General features: G+C 42.6%; 1 long non-coding RNA gene across 1 annotated transcript; it reads right to left on the reverse strand.

Moving 5' to 3' along the window:
- Positions 1 to 6093: 6093 nt before the first annotated feature.
- LOC149751201 (uncharacterized) lies at positions 6094 to 7915 on the reverse strand. Its single transcript, XR_016398519.1, has 2 exons — positions 6973 to 7915; positions 6094 to 6550 (listed from the first exon to the last, which is right to left on the reverse strand). It is a non-coding gene; the product is annotated as an uncharacterized LOC149751201 (long non-coding RNA).
- Positions 7916 to 10393: the final 2478 nt, after the last annotated feature.

Genomic DNA, 10393 nt, shown 5'->3' on the forward strand with positions numbered 1-10393 from the left:
TTTTGTTTCCCCTTTTCTTCCTTTTTTTTTTTGTTTGTGTGCGGCTGAAAACCATCATGGGAGAGGGGGGCTGCCGTATCCTCTTTCTTTTTATGAGAAGAGGGGGCCACATGCTCCCTTTTTTTTTTTGTTTGAACCCTAGGCGTGAGCTCCTACAAATTAGGAGCTCACGTCTATCTTTTGGCAAGAGGAGGGGCGTACGCCCCTCCCTCTAATCCTCTCATGTCCCACGCCCAAGCCTCATCTCATGAGGTGCGTGGGCCCCACTTTCAGCCCCTTTTTAATCCCCTCACAATTGAGGTCTAATCTAATTAGATCTCAATCAATTTATGAATCAATTAGGACTTATCCATATGAGTCCTAATCCAATTATGACCCAATTGAATCTTGACTCAATTAAATTCTTCAATCCTAATCCAATTAGGAGTCATCTTAATTTATTAGATCAAAAATAATTAGGACTTTAGGAATCCTAATCCAATTAGAATTTATTTAATTTTAGTCCTAATCCAATTAAGACTCTAGGTATCCTACTCCAAGTAGGACTTTAATTAAATTTGAAGTCCTAATCTAATTAGGACTCTTGGAGTCCTACTCCAAGTAGGACTCTTATTTAATAAGATCAAGCCCAATTAATTAAGTCCAATTGATTCAATTGAATTGCAATCCAATTGCAATTACTCCTTCTTCAACTCACTAACTCTTAGTGGGTTAATTAATTATCAATCAAATTGATAATCATGAACTATTGTGATTCCAAATCACAACTCAACCATCGGATCGGTCAATACCTCTATTGTGTGTGACCCCATAGGTTCTATTCTGTCTGGTAGTGAGATATACTGCGATCTCTATCACAATATCATTGAAAACTCCTTTCAATGGGTTGGAACAATTCCAACTCAACTCACCAGGGATCATCAATCATCAAGATAGTCCCTGTGAGTCTCACCATCCACCAGTGACACCTAGCAGCATGTAGTGGCTACCCAGTAGAATGGAATGATGAACCTCTAGGTGCAGTTAGTATATAATACAGTCCTTCTATCGTGGATCCCTACAGGACGGAGGTCATGGATAACTCGTCAAACCCCATCGTCTGTCATATGTCAAGATTTATTCGACTTAAGTTCGAGAATGGAAAACTCCTTTTCCACTGTACATACTACCCCGGCCGAGGATTTACGAACTCAGTCTCATAAATCACATAGGATCTCTCTTAACCTATCAAGATCGATAGATTCCATCTAGATGCACCCCTACTCCTACAATGAACCTACTGCAGCCAATCTGCACCACAAGAACCCAATTGGCTAGGGCTCATGTTTATGTGCTCGTCAAACTACAGCAACCTCACTGTGAATAGCCGAGGCATCGCAGGTCAAAGGACCAGTCATATAACTACTGCATCAAGTAAGTCACTGACGAGTGGATAGACATCCAAGTGACTACTTGCTATGGTCACGCTCAGTACCCTTGTTCTCTAACAAGCACTTGCACAATTGCTCCAGTGTCGCCACACTGTGGACTCAAGACTCGTCCATCAAAGAAAGCGATCTGTGCACTAATCTCAGCGGATCGATCACCGTCCTCGTGATGATCCATCGATCAGGAGCAATTCAGAAATTAATCACCAATGACACATGCCTCAAATTCTCAACTCTTGAGAATATGCGTCATCATCTTATTAATTTCTTGGACGATTCATGGACACATAAGAACATGAATGAAAAGAATGCCCATTCTAATAAATTCATTATTAGGTCAAGTACAAATTTATGTCCCAGAATAAAATAATGCGTCAGCCAAATTGGCTTCTAGGGCATACTTCTAACAATCTCCCACTTGCACTAAAGCCAATCAGCTATAAACCTAAGCCCCATCTTCTCAAGATGCGCTTGAGTTTTCTGCTGACTTATCTGCTTAGTGAATGGGTCCACCACATTTCCTGTGGAGTCTACTCTCTGATCCTTTACTTATTTCTTTTTAAGGTAGTCGCTTATTAGGTTAAACCACCGCTCTATGTGCTTCGGCTTCCGGTGAGACCTTGGCTCTTTAGCTAGTGCTATGGTGCCTTTGTTATCGCAGTAGTGTGTTATGGCATCTGATGACATTACACCTAACTCAGCAATGAGCTTATTAAACCAGAAGGTTTCCACTGCACCCTTAGATACGGCTAAACATTCAGCTTCTAAGGTAGAATCTACAATAATCGGTTGTTTGGAACTCTTCCAATTTACTGAACCATCATTGTATATAATCTGATGTAGACTTTCTATCATCAATATGTGTGCATCCTTCTACCTTCAACTCTGATCTTCTTCCAAAGACCAAGAACATGTCCGTAGTTCTTCTCAAGTACTTAAGACTGTTCTTCACAGCTATCCAGTGCTTCTTGCCTGGATTTGACTGATATATGCTCGTGACACTCACAGCATGTACTATATCAAGTCATGTACATAGCATGGTATACATGAGGCTCCCTATAGCCGACGTATAAGGGATCTTGCTCATCCACTGAATCTCTTCAGATGTGTTGGGGCACATCTTCTTGAAGAGATTTACCCCATGCCTAAGGGGTAATAATCCCCTTTTAGAGGTTTCCATGCCGAACCTCTTCAACACTCCCTCTTTGTAATATTCTGTGACAGGACAAGCATCCTCTTAAATCTATCTCTATAGACCTTAATTTCCAAAATATAGGATGCTTTTCCAAAGTCTATCATGGAGAATTTCTTAGACAACCAAAACTTGACTTAGGATATCATCCACGTACAATACGAGGAATGCAATAGCCCTCCCACTAACCTTCTTATAAACACATGGTTCCTCCTCGTTCTTGAAGAAATCAAACGATTTGATTATATCGTTGAAACGAGTGTTCCAACTCCGAGATACTTGTTTTTGTCCATAGATGGACCTTTGCAGCTTACAGACCTTGTGATCACCATCACAATATCATGATATGCTACAACAACAAGCAATATTCGAATGGACTTCAGCATGGCTACAGGTGAAAAAGTATCCTGATAATCAGTGCCTTCGCACTGACTATAACCTTTCGCCATTAGCCTTGCCTTATAGGTCTCTACCTAGCCATCCGAACTTAATTTTCTCTTGTAGATCCATTTACACCCAATAGGTACTATACCTTCCGGTGAATCTACTAAGATCCAGACTTGGTTGGAATGCATGGAGTCTATCTCTAACTTCATGGCTTCCAGCCATCTCTCGGAATCGATGTCTAACATCGCCTCGTTGTAGGTATTGGGATCCTTACCTTGATCCCTATCTCCCATGAGGAACACTTCCTCTACATCCTCTGTAAGTATACCTAAGTACCTTTCAGGAGGATGGAAGATCCTACTAAATCTACGAGGTGGAGGAGGTACAACATGTACTGGCTCGATATGAATAGGTTCTATAGGCACAATGGCTCGTTGCTCTTTAGAGACTTTCTCTTCGAGCTCAATTTTTCTCCTACTGCCTCTATCAAGGATAAACTATTTTCCATGAAGATAGCATGTCGGCTCACAAACACTTTGTGATTCTCTCGGACATAAAATTGTATCCAAATAACTCTTTAGGATATTTTATAAAACGAGCACTAATTGTCCTATCCTCTAACTTGTCCGCCTGTTGTCATTTGACTTGGGCCGGACATCCCCAAATCTTGAAATAACCAAGACTCAGCTTCTTACCATGTCATATCTCATATAGTGTGGTAGGAACAGACTTAGAGGAAACACTATTCAATATGTAAATAGCTGAAAATAGGGCATCTCTCTAAAGAAACAAGGGTTGATCAGTGAAGCTCATCATGGACCTGACAATATCCAATAGGATCTGATTCCTCCTCTCCGACACTCCGTTAAGCTGAGGTGTACCAGGAGGGATCCATTATGAAACTATACCATTCTCCTTGAGATAATCACGGAACTCTCCACTAAGGTATTCACCTCCTCGATCTGATCGAAGAACCTTAATGAGTTTTTCTGTTTGTTTTTCTACTTCATATCTGAACTCTTTGAACCTTTCAAAAATTTCAGATTTGTGTCTCATACACATATCCATACCGTGAGTAATCATCGGTAAATGAAGTAAAAAATTACAACCCCTAGCCTGCGCATCGAATGGGCCACACACATAAGTGTGTACTAGGGTAAGTATCGCAGTGGACCTCTCCCATGTCCTAAAAAGGATAATTTGGTCATCTTTCCTTGAAGGCAGAATTCACAAATCGGATATGACTCGAAAGTCAATGAGCTCAGAAGCCCATATTTCTTCAATTTGTTTATTCTGTCTTCTCCTATATGACCAAGCCTGAGGTGCCACAAATACTTTAGATTTATCTCATCTCTAGATCCTTTTGGATCCTATGGTACTCACTGTTTGCTTAGATACATTCACAGGTACATCCAAATGTAAGTGATAGAGACGGTCAATCATAAAACCATATGCATCCAATTTATTTCTCAAACAAATTGAACAATAGTCTTATAAAAATCTTTCTGTGCTAAACAAGATACAGAAATCAAATTTCTGTTTGCAACAGGTAACAGTCTCTAAGTATCCTTTTAATAATGAGCATATCTGGCATACCTTCTGAAGGTCTGTCACCCTTCTTACTCTTTATGCTTTCCATGTATGTAGGACAGTTCCTCTTCCAATGGCCGTCTTATGATGCAATGGAAACACTTTTCCTTGCAATCGGCCTTTTTCTTGGAACTTCCTTACTTGGCCTTTTCTCGGTCTTCTGCCTTTTCACAGGTTTCTTCTTCTTCCAAGTAGACTCTCTCTTGGAAGTAGAAACCAACTTGACAGCGAGAACGATGCCCCTTGAACTCTTCAAGGTCCCTAAGGTAGTTACCAATTTTATTTAACAATTCTATTTTGGTGCATACAATCTTGTTCATATGGTAATTTACTATAAACTGTTCATATGAAGATAGAAGGGATTGCGGGATCAAATCCGTTTGTAATTCCTTGTGCATGGTCATGCCGAGCTTCTCAAGCTCCTCTAAGTTCTTTATCATGGTCAAACCATGATCATGAACAGACTGCCCATCACACATCTTGGCCTTGAAGAGCCTCTTGGACACTTCAAAACATGCTGCGTGACTCTGTTCACCATACAACTCTTGTAAGTGACATAATATGTCCCTGGCAATCTTCATGTTCTCATGCTGGCATTAAAATTCATTGGACATGGATGCCTTTGTGCAGCACCTAACTTTATTGTCATTGTTCGTCCACTTAGCATGCGTCTTACGCTGATCAGTGATCGGACGGATTGGTAACACGGGGATTCCATGGTCTAGCACATACCCTAATTTCTCACAATTCAAAACTATTTTTGAAATTTGCTGAGCCAGTCTTTATAATTGGGTTTGGTCAAATGGTTGTTCTATAGGATATGAGTTAAGAGTCTAGAAGCTGAATTTCTAATCCTCAGAGAGTAAAGATTCTAATTAGAATTTTGTACTTGATCTCTATTTATTTTAGGGCCTTTTAAAACAAATATACCTCCCACTATTTTCTCGAATCTCTCACACTCCTCTAGTAGAGAAACGGAAACCTTGCGACTCTAGGTTTCAAGTGGGGTGCTACGGTCCCACCAATTTACATACCACCTCACCTAACAGTTATTGGTGACAAATAAATGATGAGTGTACAACTCTTGTACAATGCTTCTCAAGCAAGTTGTAGCGCTATCAGTTCTCTAAGTAATGAAGACCTCACCTAACAGTTATTGGCCCCATTCCTTAGTTAAGTCGGACCCACCGTATAACCGCAGAAGTAAAGCCATCATTGGGTCCCTCACCTAACAGTTATTGGGCCCAACCCTATCTTTACCCCTACAACATCTCATGCCTAATAGAGAGGTCCAGTCCCCCGATGCAACTTGCCCACTGTATCCAGCCGAGACAAATCAACGCCGGAAAGACCTTAGCAGCTCTACTACGGTGGAAGACCGCTAGACTTAATATTTTCGAGGAGATTTAATTTAGGTCTCTTTCATTTAGTTATCTACATCTCATGCAAATAATTATCTACCCGCTATGCATAAACATAAACATAAACATCCAGGCATAATAACAAAAATTAAACTGGTGATGATCATGGATCCAGGATGGGGTCATAGTACAAGCACATGCACGTCAATTGGTTAGATCGTCTTCAACTCTTGACTCGATCTTGAGCACCCTTGGTCCAATTGCGATCAACTCCTTGATCCATCTCCAATCAACCCTTGATCTCGATCCGCGCAAATCGTGCTTGTAGAGGCATGCACCGATCAACCATTGACATGCAACACATCACAGATTACATCCCAGATAACTTTAAAAATAAATAAAATTAAATAATAGTTACAACCCTTTTTCATGAGACACGCAGGTCTCTAATACGTCAATATAAGATGCACGCAGGCATCTGAAAATCTGATTTACATGCATCACATAACATCACAGAACATTTCAGCACATGTAAAGGGTCCATCCATGATCATCACCATACGCATCTCATGCATTAAATAAAATTTACAGATCTGAATATTTAATAGATTATGTCATCTTATGAGTTGCTGATCATGCAAGATATGATTCTAAATATTTTTAATCTCATTAACAAATCAATAGAATCATTAATCTAATCGCATAGAAAATCAGCATGCAGAAAAATCAGCAAGCTGGAAATTCTGCATGCAGAAAAATTCAGCAAGCATAATCTTTAAATTTTCAGATCTATTATGCCTTAATCATTTAATCCTAATCTTAATCTACGCAACCATGGCTCTGATACCACTGTTGGAATCCCTCGCACGCCGCAGAAAATTTCAGAAAAATTCTGCGCGCAGCGGAATACATGCGCGAGATTCCGTTCATCGCATGAACATATTTTAAAACCGTCGTTCGTAGATAGATTGGGATTAAATACTTTTACATAATATTAGGAAGATCAGATCTTCACCTTGTGCGGGTAGATATTCACCGCAATCTGATGATCGTGGTATTTGTTGAAAGGTTCACTTGAAGCCGCACACGCGTCCGGCCTCTACGGGTATCCACATGAGGCAGAGAACCAATCCAAACTCTCTAATCTCCCCGGGGTGCTAGCTCCCTTGCAGAGATATGTTTTGATGGCTGAAATCCTCTCTTGATTTATCAACTCTTTGATAGATCTCAAGAGGAAGAAGAAGGACTTGGAAGGGAGGAAGAAGATCCCATCTTGCTGCCTCCTTTTTCTTTTATTCTTGTGGATGGAAGAAGGGTGAAGAGAGAAAGCCATACACCACCCTATTTTTCTTTGATGCTCATGGCTGAAAACCTCAAGAGGAAGGAGGCTTGCCCACGGCACAAAAACCAAGAGGGGAGGAGGCACTCTCACGGCACAAAAACCAGAGAGAGGGGAGGAGCTCTCACGGGAAGAAAAATCCATGATTTGGGCCCCCCTTTTGTTTCCCCTTTTCTTCCTTTTTTTTTTTTGTTTGTGTGCGGCTGAAAACCATCATGGGAGAGGGGGGCTGCCGTATCCTCTTTCTTTTTATGAGAAGAGGGGGCCACATGCTCCCTTTTTTTTTTTTGTTTGAACCCTAGGCGTGAGCTCCTACAAATTAGGAGCTCACGTCTATCTTTTGGCAAGAGGAGGGGCGTACGCCCCTCCCTCTAATCCTCTCATGTCCCACGCCCAAGCCTCATCTCATGAGGTGCGTGGGCCCCACTTTCAGCCCCTTTTTAATGCCCTCACAATTGAGGTCTAATCTAATTAGATCTCAATCAATTTATGAATCAATTAGGACTTATCCATATGAGTCCTAATCCAATTATGACCCAATTGAATCTTGACTCAATTAAATTCTTCAATCCTAATCCAATTAGGAGTCATCTTAATTTATTAGATCAAAAATAATTAGGACTTTAGGAATCTTAATCCAATTAGAATTTATTTAATTTTAGTCCTAATCCAATTAGGACTCTAGGTATCCTACTCCAAGTAGGACTTTAATTAAATTTGAAGTCCTAATCTAATTAGGACTCTTGGAGTCCTACTCCAAGTAGGACTCTTATTTAATAAGATCAAGCCCAATTAATTAAGTCCAATTGATTCAATTGAATTGCAATCCAATTGCAATTACTCCTTCTTCAACTCACTAACTCTTAGTGGGTTAATTAATTATCAATCAAATTGATAATCATGAACTATTGTGATTCCAAATCACAACTCAACCGTCGGATCGGTCAATACCTCTATTGTGTGTGACCCCATAGGTTCTATTCTGTCTGGTAGTGAGATATACTGCGATCTCTATCACAATATCATTGAAAACTCCTTTCAATGGGTTGGAACAATTCCAACTCAACTCACCAGGGATCATCAATCATCAAGATAGTCCCTGTGAGTCTCACCATCCACCAGTGACACCTAGCAGCATGTAGTGGCTACCCAGCAGAATGGAATGATGAACCTCTAGGTGCAGTTAGTATATAATACAGTCCTTCTATCGTGGATCCCTACAGGACGGAGGTCATGGATAACTCGTCAAACCCCATCGTCTGTCATATGTCAAGATTTATTCGACTTAAGTTCGAGAATGGAAAACTCTTTTTCCACTGTACATACTACCCCGGCCGAGGATTTACGAACTCAGTCTCATAAATCACATAGGATCTCTCTTAACCTATCAAGATCGATAGATTCCATCTAGATGCACCCCTACTCCTACAATGAACCTACTGCAGCCAATCTGCACCACAAGAACCCAATTGGCTAGGGCTCATGTTTATGTGCTCGTCAAACTACAGCAACCTCACTGTGAATAGCCGAGGCATCGCAGGTCAAAGGACCAGTCATATAACTACAGCATCAAGTAAGTCACTGACGAGTGGATAGACATCCAAGTGACTACTTGCTATGGTCACGCTCAGTACCCTTGTTCTCTAACAAGCACTTGCACAATTGCTCCAGTGTCGCCACACTGTGGACTCAAGACTCGTCCATCAAAGAAAGCGATCTGTGCACTAATCTCAGCGGATCGATCACCGTCCTCGTGATGATCCATCGATCAGGAGCAATTCAGAAATTAATCACCAATGACACATGCCTCAAATTCTCAACTCTTGAGAATATGTGTCATCATCTTATTAATTTCTTGGACGATTCATGGACACATAAGAACATGAATGAAAAGAATGCCCATTCTAATAAATTCATTATTAGGTCAAGTACAAATTTATGTCCCAGAATAAAATAATGCGTCAGCCAAATTGGCTTCTAGGGCATACTTCTAACAGAGGCTGCTCGCGTCGCTGCCGAGGCGAAGCACATGGAGGCTCGGGCCGATCTGCTGAGGGTTTCCTCCGAGGCGGACGACCGGATTGTGGCGAAGGTCATGGAAGCGAAAGCTCAGATTACGGAGCGAGCGGAGGCGGCGCTGGCCGAGAAGAGCGCAGAAATCGGGCGTCAGGCGGTACAGGCCTATCGTCAGTCCGTCGAGTTCATCCGTGACATGTCGGACGCGGGGTCCGACTCCTTTGCCTTAGGCTTCGATGAAGGCCTGGCAAGGGTGTCCACTAAATACCCCGGAATTGACCTGAGTGGGGTCTCCCTCCTCGACTCCCCTCCGATGCCATTGCCTGCCGATTCTCCAACCGTCTCCCTACCCTTCGCAGACGTGCTCGCCGTTCCCGACCCAGTGGTTCCTCCAAGCTGACTTTCTGTACTTTTCTTTGTTCTTCTTTTTTTGTATGTTGGCGTTTTGCCATGTTGTATGGGTCTCGGCCCTGATGCAACGAAAGTTAATGCAAACAAAGTGTTTCTTCATTTCACTTTCGTCCTTCCTCTTTTTAACTCTTAGTAGCGTCTCGCCGACTCCTGACTCCTGAAGTTCCTCCGGCGCTAGGCCAGGCATCCGAGGGTTAGGCCTCAGAAAATTCTTCCGGCGCTAGGCCAGGCATCCGAGGGTTAGGCCTCAGGAAATTCTTCCGGCGCTAGGCCAGGCATCCGAGGGTTAGGCCTCAGAAAATTCTTCCGGCACTAGGCCAGGCATCCGAGGGTTAGGCCTCAGGAAATTCTTCCGGCGCCAGGCCAGGCATCCGAGGGTTAGGCCTCAGGAAATTCTTCCGGCGCCAGGCCAGGCATCCGAGGGTTAGGCCTCAGGAAATTCTTCCGGCGCTAGGCCAGGCATCCGAGGGTTAGGCCTCAGGAAATTCTTCCGGCGCTAGGCCAGGCATCCGAGGGTTAGGCCTCAGAAAATTCTTCCGCTGGTCGGCCAAGGCTGGCGCAAGCCGAGGCGACCGGTCGGGGCTTCAGGCTAGTCTGCTCCCGGGATGATCATCGGGTTAGCCTAGCATCCGAGGGCCGAGCCTCGGGGAATTTCGCTCGTTGGTCGGCT

This window comes from Phoenix dactylifera, chromosome 15 (assembly GCF_051530095.1).
Source record: "Phoenix dactylifera cultivar Ajwa chromosome 15, Ajwa_hap1_PhDact_Kaust_v1.1, whole genome shotgun sequence".
Classification (NCBI taxonomy): Eukaryota; Viridiplantae; Streptophyta; class Magnoliopsida; order Arecales; family Arecaceae; genus Phoenix; species Phoenix dactylifera.